Source organism: Adiantum capillus-veneris, chromosome 22 (assembly GCF_014529385.1).
Source record: "Adiantum capillus-veneris isolate H3 chromosome 22, ASM1452938v2, whole genome shotgun sequence".
NCBI classification, from domain to species: Eukaryota; Viridiplantae; Streptophyta; class Polypodiopsida; order Polypodiales; family Pteridaceae; genus Adiantum; species Adiantum capillus-veneris.
The window spans coordinates 66916932-66933736 of record NC_140952.1 but is presented as its reverse complement, the minus strand read 5'-3'; positions in this window follow the sequence as shown (position 1 = coordinate 66933736).

The window sequence follows — 16805 nt, the reverse complement described above, 5'->3', positions numbered from 1 at the left end:
CCTTGTAATGTAGCCCTATTATGCATACAAAGTCAATGCATGGAAAAGATTTATGTTGTGCAAGATGTGGGTATAAGAAATTTGATTATTGGCATTTGTTGGCGAGGCTTCCTATTCTAAGCAATGTAATGGTCTTTGAAGTTCCTGTATCGTTGCTTGATTGAAGCAACTTGCTCTCTTCTAACTGTACTGTAATCGTGGGAAGAATTGTAAGAATTCATGGGGCGATGCACTGACAGCAGTTTTGTTGTTCTTCTTTGGGACCCATTTCTTTGCTATTATTGGCTGTTTTGTTGCTGGCTCTCGTTTGGGAACCCATACTTGCCCGTGCTTCGTTTGTGTTTGAAGAGACTTCTTCTTTGGGATCCACCTTTTTGTTGTGTGAGTCGACAGTGGTCTTTGCTTCGGCCCTTGTACGCTTGGTTGGTGACGGGATTCAGGCTTTGAAAGTTGATACTGTGGTTGTTTTGGAGTTCAAATGAATTCCTGACTTTTTTGTGCTTGAATCAACTTCTTTGGAGCCCAAACCTGAGTTGTGAAAGCTTGAGACTTTATGATATTCTTACCCGTTCATGCACGCTTTCCTTGTTTTTGTTTTGGTGTTGGATCTTGTGATTTGTCATTAGAGATCTTTGTCTTCTTGATCCATATCTGTTCTTGGCCGATCTGGCTTTTTGGTATCCAGATTTGTCGAGCTTTTTGGCTTTGACTTGTTGTCCTGTTCTTTTGACATGTCATGGTTGTTGCTGAAGGGGTTGGTGATAGTGATGGCCTGAGTTGATGATAGGGGATGTCATAAGATTCATCACTATCGCTACTATCCTCAGCAAGGTTGACTTCTTGTACTTTCCCTTTATTTTTTGGTTGGTAGTGGAAAGTTATTGTTTGTTTGCTCGTGGGTGGTAGTTTCTTGGAGGACTTTTCTAGCCCATTGATTAGAGCATTGTTAGCTCGTTGCTCTGGTCATATTCCTCCTAGCTGAGTCTTTGCATCCTTATTAGGAGCCATGTATGAGGATGCTTGTGGTGGCTGTGTCTTCACGGAGGACTTTGGAATCCACTTTTGATGCACTTTATTCGTGTAGTGATGACATTGATTCCCGGGTTGTTGATCTTCTTGAAGTTCGAAGTGTTATACAGAGTCATAGAACTCGTCGTCTTCTTCATCTTCTGATTCTCCACATTTCTTTGTTTGCTCCTTATGTCACGAGCTTGTTGATGTCTCGTTCTCTTCGTTTTCCTGGATTACACTCACTGCAAAATAAGGAACAACATCATAGCCATTTTCATCACAAAACTTTGTTGTGGGAGCATCCTCCACGGCGCACACGTCCAGAGTAGCCAAGATGTGTTCCCATCCAAAAGGCTCTAACTCTTCTTCAGGAAATGGTTTTGGGATATAGTCGCTATCCTCTATAACCCGCTCTAGGATACATTCCTCACGTTTCAAGCTGCCACATTGTGAAGCTCCACACATCCACAGTTCTTTAGGCTTACCTAACCAAGCTGGAAGTTCTGATCCTGCTACTGTGGCGGAATCAAACTCCTCAACCGGTGTTCTCGTCACATCCCTATAGCTATGGTCCCTCAAGTTTAACTTTGTTATGGTTTCCATATGTCTTAGGTATATTTGGTCATAACCCCAATCTTGAACCATTTTCAATTGTCGCATGAATGGTCTTCCCAGAATGATGTCATAGTTGTTCTTCTTGCCAAAGTCAACAACAGCAAAAGTGTGTTCATATTCAATGCCGCAAGAAGTAACAAGTACTTTTTCTAGCAGTCCTAGGGGCTTTTCCTTGTGTCCGTCTGCAAGCTGCAGGTTCATTCGTGTGGATATCAAGGCAGGTTTTCCCCATTTTTTCCAAACCTCTTTGGTTGCAATGGCCACACCAGCTCCACTGTCAAGGATTGCCATGGTTTTTACATTATTGAATTCCATAGGAAGGGTGGTGTTTCCATCTTCTCCCTCGTAATACTCGCCTACCTTGTTTAATGGCACTGGCCTAGTATTTAGTTGAGGCATTTCAATCTCTTTGATGCCTTCCTCGATTTGAGTGATTGGGGTTTTTACACCAAATTTCTCTAGACATTTACCCACATTAGCCCACATGTTTGGTCTTATTCTGAGCAACTCGGCTAACATTATTGTACAGGTGACTGGGGTAGATAGAATACCTACTAGCCCCTTTGAATCGATGGCCTTGTTGGGAGACAGTCTCTGTGATGGGACTGCAACCACATCTAACTTAGTCTCGTACTCTCCCATGTAGAACAGTAGTGTTCTTAGCGAATGGGATTAACTATCCATAGATTGTACAGATCCTTTGTCGCCCCAATACGATCACACGTCTAGATTCATTTGAGATCCTGTCTCAAATTCCTCTATTGGTGGTAGAAACACTCCTCGTTCATCACCAGTCTTGTCTACTCGTCTTCTTGGTTCATCGGCTTCATTGGCCTCTTTGACTTGTTTCCACAATTCGTCAAGACCATCTACCTCTTTACAATCCTCAGGTATAGCTTGGTGCAAACCCTCGGAAGAGTTATCCGTGGTATTCAGTACTATCCTTGGTTCTAATGCTGGGTCTTTGAGGTTTGGTCTGTGCTCATGACTAGAATCTGGCTCTCTTAGTTCCTGGTTTGGTGGGATTACTTGTGTAGGCATGACACGGATCACATCCTCAGGTTTTTCAACTGGTGGTTCTAGTAAAGCTTGGGCTGTTTGAATCATTTTCTTGCACAGTTCAAACCTTTGCTTTTCTAGTTCCGCATACGGATATGTCATCCACCTATGTTCTTGGGTTTGGTTGTTTTTGAGCCTCACATCATAGTCTTTCAAGAGGGCATCTAATGTCTTATTAACCTTCTCTGCCAACACAGATCCTCCTGAACTAGCACTTCTCGGTTTCTCATCCGTGGATGGTTCTTCTAGAGGTTTAACCATATGTGTAAGAGAAGGTGCCTCCTTTTCCTCATGTTGTTTTATCTTCTCCTCAGCTTCGGTAAGCTTCTCAGCTAGGGATTTTTTCTCTCGTTCCCTGCGTGCTTTCATCCTAGTCTTTCTAGCTTTCCAACTATTTCGTTTGCTCTTGGTTTTCTGACTAGTGCGTCTGTCTTTGGTCCATCATCTGTCTTTGGACTCTTGACACTTTCCGTGTTTTTTGTCTCTGGATTCTCATCAGCTTTCTTTTGAGCTTGTGCTCTCGTAACCACTTGCACTGGTACAACATTTTCATTTTCTGAGCTACTAGGGATCTAAACAATCCCTGATACATTTGTCATGATTTTCCTAATTTGGTTTGGTTTTTTCGGGCAATCGGGGATCAAGTGAGTGATGCCACACTCAAGACAATAGGCATTTACTTCAGTGATCTCCGTATGAGGACATTGTTTGACCAAGTGGTTGTCACGACTTTTGTGACAATTTGTCTCTGGTTGAGGAGATTCTTTTAGCATTTCCTTTTGGCTATAAGCAAGCTTTCACCTAAATAAGCCGCTATTTGCATTGAATCGCAATGTCCTTTCGTCCATTTCATACCTTCTTTCTTTCGACTGAAACCCAGGAGGTGGAGGTTGTACCGGCCTCACCACTCCATGTGTTTCTCTCACATTTTTTTACTCCGAAGGGTAGTAATCACTTTGGTTGCTATACCACATTATAGCTGGTACTTGCGTTGGTTTATTTGATGCTTCCATCATTGGCATGTATCTCATGTCTACCTGCATTCTAGCACCTGGCATCAGAGGGTTTTGTCCTAAGACAAGCTGTGGCCTTAAAACTCCTATTGGTCCTGGCGCATTCCCCGTAATGTATCTAGGTGGAGTAGGTGCTTCTGGAACAGGTTGTACATACCTCTCCCTAGAATTTTCCACGCTATAATAGCACTCTTCCCCCGTATGGTTCGTCCATTTTCTCTCAATTTCACACCACTTCGGCTCTCCCGAATCAGACCTTACAAGAAGAATCAACCTCTTGACCAAGTCGTCGATAAGCTTTTCTTGATCAATAGGTGCCGTTGTCTTGGCAATGGACTCACTTATCTGTGAAACATTGTGCTGAGAGGATGTGTCATCTCCCTGACTCTTTAAGTCCTTTTCTTTGTATGCCTCACATTTATCCACTAGATAAAGAGCTTCTTTGATCAACTCGTTTAGAGTCATCCTCCTTATCATATGCAGATCCTTCTGAAGGCCCGCATCTTTCATTCCCTGGATAAAGATCAGCATCAGTCGTGCTTGCGTAGGTAATTCCGCTCTCGGACAGAGCTTAACATATCTCTTGAGTCGTAATGATGCTGATTCATCCTCTTTTTGTTTGAATCTATGGATTTGCGAGACCGTGTTGTGAGCAATGCCTTTTGGCGATAATTCTTCAATAAACTCCTCAAACAGCTCATCTAGGGTCTCAAAATCCCATTTTTCCACCGAGTCAAACCATGTAGATGCATCATCTTCTAGAGTCAATCCAAATCCCGCAAACTGTGTCGCAAAATCTTAAACTTCCTCTGCTCTAATCACTCTTCTAAAAGCCGTTACGTGATCTCTCGGATCTTTATCTCCGGAGTATTTTCTGTTTACCCATTTCTGGACTTGGGATGGTCTAACTCGTCGATTGTCTACAAGTCTAACCAGAGACTCTCCCAATCCTTCTCTCATTATCGCTCTTGAAGGGAATCCTAGTGGCTCTCTTCTTGGAATTCCTATAGGAATTCTCGTGTTTGGTGGAGGCATTTGTGGTCCTTCATTGACCAAATATCCAGCTCTTTCTAGTAAAGTCTGTGGATTTGTGCTTTCTACAACTCTGTATTCTCGTCCATACTTGTCGACAACTATAGATCTCCATTGATAGTCGACTCCGTATGTGTAGACATATAAGAGCTTGTAATCCGTTATCTCTTCTAGGTATGGATCTGAGCACCTATAAAGATTGAACTCATTATCATCAATGTATCTATATAGTCCGTCACTCTCATGACCAATCATCGAAACTCTCTCAACAAGATGGGTCTTTATCAATTGCGAGTTTGGAAGATCCATTGTGGGAGGATATTCCTCAGTCGTCGGGATCTCCAAGCTTGTGTAAGCTTCGTTTGAATCTACGGTAGACATGATTTCTGTGCTAAAGAGATTTTTCTTGGTTCAAGTAGACTTAGTACACTGTGTTCAAGTACTTTGGTTAGGGAAAAGTTGAAACTATGTCCAAAACCGCAACCGTTTCGTCACAAGTCTCGCAAATTGTCGCTTTCAGACACGCCTGACTTTCGGATGCATTTTGAGGCCTCAAACAACATTTTTTTAAAAGTTGAACTAAATGGTTGTCATTGGCATGCATTTAGTTCAAGTTTTGCTCTAAGATCTGTAGAGGCGCTCTCAGGCTACGTTTTGATGCAAAAACTTTTTCAATCCGATACCGTTTGTGAAAGTTATGGCCAAAACAACGAAATGCAGTTTAGACTGGTCAAAATGAGTCCAAATGCAATTTTAAAAGAAGATTTGGGATCTCTGTGACACTGTGAACACTTCTTTATGGTCAAAATTACAGTTGGACCTCAAAACTGGCCTAGAGATATACTACGCGTAGGATGTCTATATGCTCAGAATTTAACAAAATCTTGTCCAGATACTCCTCTTAAGTCCAGCAACACAATGGTATGCTCAGAATTTTATTTGGACCTAAAAATGTCCTTGAGACATCCTACGTGTAGGATGTATTTTTGCTCAGAATGACTTGAAATTTTCACCACAGCTTCTCCTTGATGTGCTGATCACAGTGGTGTGCTCATAGGTTGGTTTGGAGTCCTAAATCAAGCTGGAGACATCGTACGCGTAGGATGTCTAACTACTTAGATTTTGTCCAAACTTGAACCCAAGATTCTCCTAGTGCTCAGCAACCCAATGGTATGCTCAAAATTAAATTTGGATGCCAATAGGTCAAGATTTAGGCTGCAAGAGCTTCTAGTGCACTCCAAGAGTAGGATGTCTGACAATTCTTGTCTTTGCTTGGTAAATAGGCCAAACAAGGTCCAAATTCACTTTTGAAAAAAAGATCTGGAATCCTTGAGACACTTAGAACATCCCTATATGGCTACATTAGAATTTTGACCACTTTATGACCTTGGAGACATCCTACGCGTAGGATGTCTTTTTGCTCTGTTTCAGCTCAAACTTGCACTATAGCTTCCCCTTGATGTGCTAAACTCACAGCTATTTTTACTTTTTGATTCTGACACCTATAGGTTGGTCAAATGATCAAGAATCTGCTTTAGAATCCTGATGTCTGTTCTGATAAATTCCTAAGTCAAATCAACTCCAAATTGGACCAAAATTGACTAGGAGGCTTACCTAAGGCTATACAACAGCATGGTATGGTCACATTAGAATTTTGGTTTCAGAATTATGCAGTAGAAATCCTACGCATAGGATGTCTTACTAATCAGAATTGCCCGAAATTTGAACCACAGACTCTCCTTAAGGTGCTAATCACTGTGGTATGCTCAGAATTTTGTTTAGAGTCCAAAATCACACAGAAGACATCCTACGCGTTGGATGTCTTTTTGGCCTGTTTGACTCCAGACTTGTCCCACAACTTCCCCTTGATGTCAGTAACCCAGTGGTATGCTTAGATTTTAATTTGGATGTCAAAAGACCCCAAAACTAGCTGTTCTTTCCTTTTTCAGTCAAAATGCTAAAGTCCGCTCAATCTTCCCTTTCACTGACCCAAATGAGGTGAAATTTATCACATGCACTCAATACAACATTTAGAACATGCCTTTGAAGTCACCCTATGGTTTGGTCTCAAAAATTATACCTTGGACACAATTTGGGTAGGATGTCTGGCACTTCTCATCTTTTGGCTTTGATCTGTCAAAAATTTGGTCAAATGTCCACTTTCCAGGTGGAAATAGGGTAAAACCTACCTTCTAAACACACTGGTAACCTCAGATTTTCAAAATTTCCACCAGATCACCCTGTACACATCCTACGCGTAGGATGTCTACTTCTGATTTTTTGAGACTGAAGTGTCCCTGATGCTTCCTTGTGCTCTCAACAAGTGCAAGTATGCTTCACAATTGCAAAAATATGCAAAAATCACTCAATTTAAGCCTTTTCTAAATTTTACGTTTTCTGACTCCGCCTTTTGGCTTTTGGTCAACAAAAATAGGAAAAAACACCCAAGTCAATATGTTACTAGGGTAAAACCTACCCTCTGAACCCACTGGTGTAGTCAGCATTTTCAAATTTGGTCTCTAGAACCCCCTTGAGACATCCTACGCGTAGGATGTCTATGTTTACAGAATTACAGGTTTTCTTCACAGAACCCTTGCAAATGCTCTTTTATATGCACAGCATCAGTCAGTCATACAAAAATGTCCACAAAAGCTTGTTTAATGCATTTTTACCCTCAAAAGCACACTTTTCCGTGATTTCAAATGCAATCAAGAACTTAAGCAAATAATTCAATGTTGAATAGCTCTAGATCATAATCGGATCACTAACCTAAAGCTACTCCTACAAATCATATGGGGTTTTGCATCTATGAGTAGAAAAACGCTTCACTGCCACACACGGACTAGTAAACGCTTTTATCACCTCACAAATCACTCGACCACAAACAACTACTCTAATCCACAGATCCTAACTAAACCTATCTAGTCGCAGACCCTCGGCGAGACACACGCTTCCTGGCTATCCACTTGATCGCGGAATATCCTCTTCTGGATCCACTTAAGAAAAACGCTTTCTTTAGCCGAAACTAAATCAAGCAACCATCACACGAGTGTTAGTAGGAAACCTACTTAGGTCCTTGTGTCCCCGGCAACGACGCCAATGTTGGACGGGGAGCGACTCACACACCCATGAAGTGCATGCAAACACTACCTAGATCAACATAATGTCAATCGAGGACACAGATGACACGATAGGCACACGGAGGAAATCTCTTTAGCTTGTCAGGCTGAGACCATCCTACACATACAACACTCTGGAAGGCCAACTAAACCACAATCAAGAACCTCACTGCTCTCAACTACACCACCTAGCCACATACACACATACGGAAGGTAACTCACCTAATCATGCTAGATTCATACGAAACTTAAGGAGCACCATCCCCTCACTAGGATACACATGTCCCTACGCTTCTACACTCAAAACCCTCACTCTAAACCTATCTACGGAAAACGTGTAGGATGACAGAGCAGAATTTTGAAAGTGCCCGAAACTGAAATTTATGAGTACCTATGCGTAGCTTATGTTGCCATGATTCTATAGACTACTAGCACGCACAAAAGAGACATCGTTTGATACACTTACGGCCACAAATAGCTCGTAGATGCGTTGGCGTGTGCGCTTCGTCTTGCGTGGAATGCTTGGCGTTGTTGCGTAGCTCTCCTCAAGCCTACAAAAATGGTGCAGTCGGATCTCCAATGTGTTGAGCGAGCCGGGCGTAGCGAGAGGATGAAGCTCATGCTCACTCTCTTTCTCTCACACACAGTAGATGGAAGCGCTAAAAGTTTGATTATGATAAAAGTCTTTATTACAAAATGACCTAGGTACCTTATATACTAAGGCTACCTTAGGTTTAACCAAAAATGGGGTTGAAAGGGTCAAATGGCTTTGTATTTACAATTTGGAAGTGCCATTGCATGCCGGGTTCTGAAACTAGAATAACTACTCATTACAAATGACGTTTATAGCCATAATCCACAACATTTCATAACTCGCAAAAGATAAGACTTTGGTAGGAAACTTGAGTTATGTTGTGTTGTTGACCCAGCGGTCAACATATGGCTATTCTCCTAGAGAATACAAGAGGAAAGGACATCGCAAATCTTACCTTGCATGACAAAGGTCACAAAAGATAAAGAAGTTCAAAGAGGGAGGAAAGAGTATCTCTTTTCTCACTTATGATGGCACATTTGGTGCTACCGACAAAGTATTGGCCTTCATCCAACAACTTGATGCGGCCTTTGGAGACAAGGGCTTCACGGAGTCCTCCAAGCTACACCATGTAGCTATGCACTACTAAAAATTGGCTCGTCAATGGTGGGGTAGCCTTCATGGAAACGACAAAGCCTCAAAGACATGGAAAACTCTATGAGTTTCCATCATGAAGCAATTCCTTGCAAGCGATGCAAAGGACAAAGTGCTCACCGAATGGCGGAGTTTGAGGCTTCTCTCTCATGAGCCTATCCACAAATATGTGGATAAGTTTTGGGATTTATATCTCAAGGGTACTGTCTTTCAAAAGATAGACTTTGCTGAGCAAAAGCAACAATTCTTTGCGGGATTACTTGAAGAGATGGCCGAGTATGTCAAACCTCAACGGCCTGGTTCTATCAGCAAAGTAGTCCACCATACCAGGGTTGCTTCACGTGTCAATTTCCAACAAGGGGCTAGACGGAATGTCAAGCCCATGGAGAATAAAGACAAAAGTGATGCAAAGGAAAAAATTAATGCCCAAAATTCTTTCCAAGGCCATTCCAACAACAACAACAACAATCGGTCCAAGGAGAAAGGAGTTTACAAAGGTAAAAACAAAATCTTTCCTGAAGAGCTTGAAACTTTTTGCAAGGATCACAAATGTTTTAAGTGTGGGGAGCAAGGACATGGCTATCATTCTTGCCCCAAAAGAAATGCTCGCAATGAGACTCCTAGAGCTTCCATATCAAAGCTTTAAAAGAGGATGCTCATTGCAAATGATCACCTCTCTCCTATGCTCGGGGAAAGGTAAGGGAGCATGATGCCTTCATCTTTTTTGAACGTGGTTCTACTCACAACTTCATATCAATGGAGTTGGCCACCAAGTTGGGCATTCAAGCTTTTGAGATGGGAGATGCTGTAACTGCCGATGCCGCTTTCAAGGGACATCAAGACTCCATTACTCCCTTAATTGGTAAGTTGAGGCTTCATGTCCAAAGCTATGTCGACAAAGAAGACTTCTTTATCTCTCCTCTCCAGCATGAGGATGCTATCCTAGGGGCACCATGGTTCAACCGCATGGCTACCATCATGAAGTTCCCTGAAAGGAGAATCTACTTCAGGGGAAAGAATATGTATATAGATGCTAATGAGTCTGGTCGTACTATACCACTTGTAAATCCTCTTGCCCTTGATAAATCAATGAAGAGCTCAGTTTTTGCGTACATGATTTTTGTCAAAGAGTCCCTAGAAGGTCCTAATGTTTCATCAAAGGTGAATGGTAGGAATCAAGAAGAGTTAGACTTGTCTAACTTTCTAAAAAGGATTCCAAGATGTGTTCATCGATGATATCCCTATGGACTTACCTCCAAAACAAGGGGATGATGACCATTGAAGTGAGCTCCTATCAGGAAGCTCACCGCCTAAGAAACCTCCTTATTGAGTTTCCCAAGCTCAACAAGAGGAGCTCATGAGGCAAGTACAAGAATTGGTAGACAAAGGGATGGTGAGACCTAGCTCCTGTCCCTTTTGGTCTCCAGTTCTTTTAGTGCAAAAGAAAGATGGTACATACCGCATGTGTGTGGACTATCGTGCAGTAAACCATATCACTATCAAAAAAACATTTCCCGTACCTCGGGTAAAAGATCTATTTGATAAGCTACAAGGCTCTACCTACTTCAGTAGGATTGACTATAAAACTTGTAGGTTTCCAAATTTTTGTTTGGTGGCTCTTGCTCTTTTACTTTCTTTATCTTGTTCTTATGAGTATAAGGCTTTGTATATACATTCCCTAATATTTGGAGATTGAGAGGTTAGGGAGGAAGGTTAAGAGGGGAGTAAGTGAATGATGAATGTCAACAAACACTCCCCCTTCCTTGGGTAGATAATAGCTTTTGAAATGATGTTGTCACCTTTTGAAACCAATTGTTGTCATGGGTGAAGACTTTGACCAATAGTTTTCGACCGCCCTAGGCACTTCATCTAGTTGCAAGGGTGGTCAGGTACTCTCCCATGATTTTATTTGCAAAGTTGTTGTAGGTGGTGAACTTACAACGGGAGGTGAAAAATCTTTCTTGTTTGTATGGATATGTAAGATGGTAGGTGGAGGTTGTGTTGAAGCTTCTATTTCCACATATGAACTACATGAAGATCAAGAAGCTTCATTCATTTTTTCTATGGTTGAGTTGAGCGAAACAAGCCTTTCTCGCTTGGGAACCCATACTAGCGTCGGGTCCGGTGTATAGTGTTTTGTGAGTTCTCCTTTCCCATGATCTTCCATCGGATTTTTTGTCTCACAAGATTGGACTCACATGGGTCAAGCGACATGTAAGAACACAATCTACATTTTGGCACCCAGATTTGATCATTTCCTAGATAGTAGCCTTGGGCTTCCAATAGTCGTTTGGGAATCCAATGCGACGTCTTATTACATTTCTGGGAGCGAGTGGGACGTTTCTTACAAGGCTCTGGTTTTTTAGCATCAGCCATGGTCGCTAAAGAAGCTTTAGGTACCCACTTGTATTTTTTATTTGTTATATTAGGATGCGTTTTATGTGTCTCAAGCTTTGTTGCAATTACATGAGTTGAAGCTCTAGAGAGTTGGGCTATAGGGACATATGATTCAACTTCTTGGACATGCATTGTTTCTGGATTTTTTCCTCAGGAGGTAATATCTCAGGGACTATGTCTTGGGTGGCAGGGCTAAGAGTTGGTTTTTGCATTGTAACACTCCCAGTCCCCTAGTCAATAATGCATTTGGTGACTATCATACACGCACATCCTAGGTTTATATTGCCTTCCATAGTTCCAACAGGCATGATAAAAAAGTCTTGAGCCACAACCCCATTGTCATAACTGAAAACTTCTTCATCCTCAGAGTCCATTTTAGTTGATGATTCTGACCCCAAATAGTGTGGGCTGTAGTCTTGTGAGATGCTACTCGTTCCAATGCCAGTCAAGCCTTCATCCTGTAGGTCATTGGAAGCTATATGCATTACTTCTATCATATTTAAGGGTACGAGCGGTGGCATTTCATCCCCCTCAGGTGTTACCCAGGTTGTCCCCCTATTTTCCCAAGTGTCTATGGTTGCTTCTAGGTGGACCCAATCCACATTGTCAGACTCAGTCATCCCAGGTAGAACATCCATATAAGGAGAATCTTTCCTAACATTAGTGTCCATTTTACATGTGTAACAATATTGCAACGAGGCCGGGTGAACTATGGTGTCAGATCTATGATCAATTATAAATTTGTTTCCTAGAGGATGTGCTCGACTAGTTACAAGATCTACTCGAATAACAGATTCTTGGAACAGCAAGTGGACATGGTTTTTAGACCAGTCATGCACCATTTTTGTTACCTCATGAATGGACGTCCTAAGATCATCTCAGATGACATAGTGTGCTTGGGTAAATCCATAACAATGAAGGTATTACTTATTTTGTGTCCAAAGACCTTAATCTTGAGATCTTCTAGTATCCCAATAGGTTTAACAATAGTCCCATTGGCCATCTTTACTACTATGTTTGTGGTCCCAAGGTGAGGTCTTCCCATAGTTTCCCATCAATTTTTAGTCACAATGCCAACCGCAATGCCACCATCAAGGGTTCCCTTCACAGTTAATCCCTTGGTAGTGATTGGTATGGTCGCATTGGATTCATTGCCTTCAAAGTATTATCCCAACTTGTTAACAGGTATTTCAACAACAAAGTTCTTATCTAGGTTGGGTTGTGGATCTAAGTGTTCCTCCTCTATTGGCACCACCCTAGCTCCATCCATCTGCACAAATTGTGGTAGCCTGACTTTCAGTTCTCCATTGAGGAAAGCGCAAAGAGATAAGAATAGCTCGGGGTCTCCATATAGTTTTGACATGATGGTGGTTCTAACTTCTAAAGCCATGAAATCATCAATTTGGCAATATTTAACGGCACCTTTTGGGCTTCAATCCCTTGACGTGGGGAAGATGGGATGTCCATTTCTTTGATAGAGTCAGGTAGTTTCTCTATAAACATTCTTTCCAACAAGAAGTGAGTACGCCCACTTTCCCATGACTTCAAGTCACTTTCTTCTTGGATGACACTAGGTATAGCCAGGGGTCTATAGACTTTGTGAGGTTTCTGTTGTGTAGGAAACAATGTGTCTGTTGAGATTCTTGGATACAGGTAAGGCTAAGCAACCAACCTTATTGCAAATGGAGACTCCCTTGGTGAGTCCGATGGATCCTCAATATGTTGTTTTGTCAGGGGTATCATTGCAATTTGAGTCCACAAGTGATAGCTTTACCTTTCCAAGTCTAGCTCATCTTTCCCTTGATGACACCATGGCTACCATGCCTACCCCAGTAATGGGCATGCCAAGGAGCACACCATGGAGCTCATTTGTTAGTAAATCACTGCTACATGGTAGCTCAATGCCGACAACAGTACCCACTATGAGTGTGTATCAATCGTATGCACCTATAGGTCCTCGTACTCATGTAGCCCCTACCCCTCCCATTGTTTCAACAACCTATGCTCCACAACCACAACATCCAAGCCCTTATTTAATGGGACCATACCGGCTAGCATTAGCATGTCACATCAGACGTCTGCTATGCCTAGGGCCACACACATGAACTTTGGGCCGCCACAGGACACAACACTGTACCAAACTTGAACCCCAAGGGATTCCTATGCGCCAAGCCCAATGCCAATACCTACTCCATATGTAGTCTTTGGAGCACCTTCACCACGGTGCCTGCTCACTTAGGTGACTTGGCAACATTTTCTCAAGCTATTGGTTGATCCATTACTAAGAATATGCGTAACACACCTGATAGGGAGCCTAGATGTAAGGCAATACAAATAGCCAAGCTCACACAAGAATTTAGTGGAGAAGGGGATGTGAGAAATCATATCGAAGTGTTTGAGAAAATATATGATTCCCTAGGAGAACATAATGACTTGCATAAGAGTAATGCTTTAAGCCCGACATTAAGTGGAAAGGTTGGGGATTGGTAAAAAAACAATTTACCCTACTCTTAGGAGATTGTTCTTGAAAGAATATATACAAGAGGGAGTACTTTGGGGTGTACTCAGATCCAGAAAGCTCAACGAGACTAAGGAGATTCAATGAGAGACTTTATTAGTCGCTTGAAGAATTTAAATTCTCGTTGTAATCCAAATGAGCGCTTCAATAATAACCAATTGCTTGATAGATTCATCAAGGGATTACGACACGAGGATATCTACAATGGCCTAGTCATTAGAGGTATCACCACTTGGGAAGCAGTCACCACCAACGCGATCCAATTGGAGGATAACTTAATGATTCAAGGAGAAAGGGTGTCTGTTGAGCCTAAATCTACTAGCTCACAAGCATCAGGGCATGAGCGAATGACCATAAAGCCTATTGCTAAAGAGTGAAAGATATCAGAGATGACTTTAGCAGATCTCACCAAGACTATTCAAGAGAGTCTTAGCGACAATCGTGCCCCACAAAACAATCATATGTATCCAAGAAGGGAGCAACAATGGTGCTCAATTTGCTATGGTTCGTATAGTTGTTAAGTATAGAGCCTGATTTACCCTTGTAATTTTCTGTGGTAAAAGCGCACATTTGTAAGGCCCCCATTATGAGGAGAAGCCATCGTGTGTGAAGGAAAATCACTTACCGGAAACCAAAATTTTCACGGACAAGAATCAGGGGCAACTTTAAAGGCCTCGGGGCGGCTACACATGGCCGTCTCTCATAAGAGAGGGCAGCCCTTTTGGCCTATAAAAGGAGGCCATTTCTACACACATTTCATAGTGTGAAGTTGATGCAACAAGGTGAGTGTGAGGTGGTGAGAGTGAAGCAAGGCGGGAGCTCCATTAAGGGTATAATCCCTTTGTAAACTACTTCTTGTTTTGAAGTACTAAAGCCATTGAGTGGCTGCTTTCCCGTGGACATAGCCCGCATTGGGTGAACCATGTATATCATGTGTACTCTCTCTCTCTCTCTCTCTCTCTACTCTATAATCTTGTGTATATAAATCTGTCTCTCTCCACTAAGTAATCTACTCAATTATCTATTTAGCTACGTCTTATTTCCTAACAATAGTACTAGTGAATGCCCTACGTTTTGGGAAAAATTCAATGGGAATTGTAATGTCTATGGGAGGTATGGTCATCAAGCTAAGGATTGCATAACATTTAAGCGCACGATGGAAAATAGACCAGCCTTAGCATGGACGGACACACTTCGAGTGACTGCATTGATGCCGATCCCACCTCTTGAACAAACGTCACAACACATGGTCTCTAGGGCCCAAAATGTTGTTGAAACAACACCCTTACCACCTCCAGTGCTAGGACCACAACCACCACATTTGAGAATCACTTTTGTGAATCAAGTGGGTTGTGAGTCATCTATTGCTTGTTTGGAAGTCTGTGAGGAAGATATAGACCCTAGTATTTCCTATGAGATCACTTGAAGAAAGTCCACAATACTACATGGAGGAATATTGGGGACAAGTCAAACATGTCTATCAAGTAGCTGCTCTTGCTTGTTTGGAAGGCTGTGAGGAAGATATAGACCATAATATTTCCTATGGGATTGATGCACTTAAAGAAAGTCCACAATACTACATGGAGGACTATTTGGGACAAGTCAAAGAAAGTCCACAATACTACATGGAGGACTATTTGGGACAAGTCAAACATGTCTATCAAGTAGGTGCTCTTGTTGCAAGAGGCCAAATTATCAATTACACTACCAAGAGACCACCTCTTCAATGCTACGAGTGTGGAGGTCCACATCGTGTAGCCGAGTGTCCCATTAGGCTACAAAAGAATGCTACACTAATGCAAACCAAACAAGCAAGCACGTCTACAATGCCTACACTCATGTGTAATCGATGTGGCATAGATCATTTGATTGCGCAATGTCCAAATAATCCAAATGCACCGAAGATCACGCCATTAAACTTGATTGAGGTTGCTGAGGAGCCATCACAAAATACACTTGTGGTATCAATAAATGTACTCACACGATGAATGCTCTTAAAACAAAATTATATTTTGGACGAAAGAGACACGGCATCAATTTCCCAATCTCAGAAGAAGAAGAAAACACGAAGAAAGAGATCACAAAAAGTAGCAAAGTCAGACCCCAGTTCAAAGACCAACATAGGGACTGGTGACAACCCCGTATATATGGACAACACTGAAGAGGATTTTGATTCAAGTGAAGCCATGGAGACCAAAACAACCACTAGAGGAAAGAAACCAACAAGGAAAAGAAGATAGAAACTTACCCAAACCCTTCAGAGGAGATCGAGCGAGTCAAGCAATTAAGGAGTTTGGTAAAAGAGGCCCAAAGGGATCTAGATCCAACACCTAGGCAGACTTATTACTCAATTTGGACATTATGAATTTACAATTATGTCTTTTGGACTTACTTATGCTTCTGCAACTTTTAATCGTCTCATGACCGATGTGTTTCGAGAGCATCTTGATGATTTTGTTCTTGTCTTCTTTGATGATATCCTAGTTTACTCAAGAAACAAAGAAGAACACGAATAACATGTGCGGCGAGTACTTGAACTTCTCCATCATAATCAACTCTATGTCAAACATAGAAAATGCACCTTCTTCACTGACAAGGTGGAATATTTGGATTTATTGTATCCAAGGATGGTGTCTCTACTGATCCAAGTAAGATCAAAGGTGTTATAGCTTGGCCTACACCAAAAGGAGTATCAGAAGTACGTGGATTTTTTGGTTTAACAGGATAGTATCGTACAGTTATTCAAGGCTACACTAAGATTGCATCTCCATTGACTAATACACTTAAGAAGGCTAACGTGTTTACCTGGAATGGACATGCTCAAGCTAGTTTTGAGAAACTCAAAGAAGATTTGG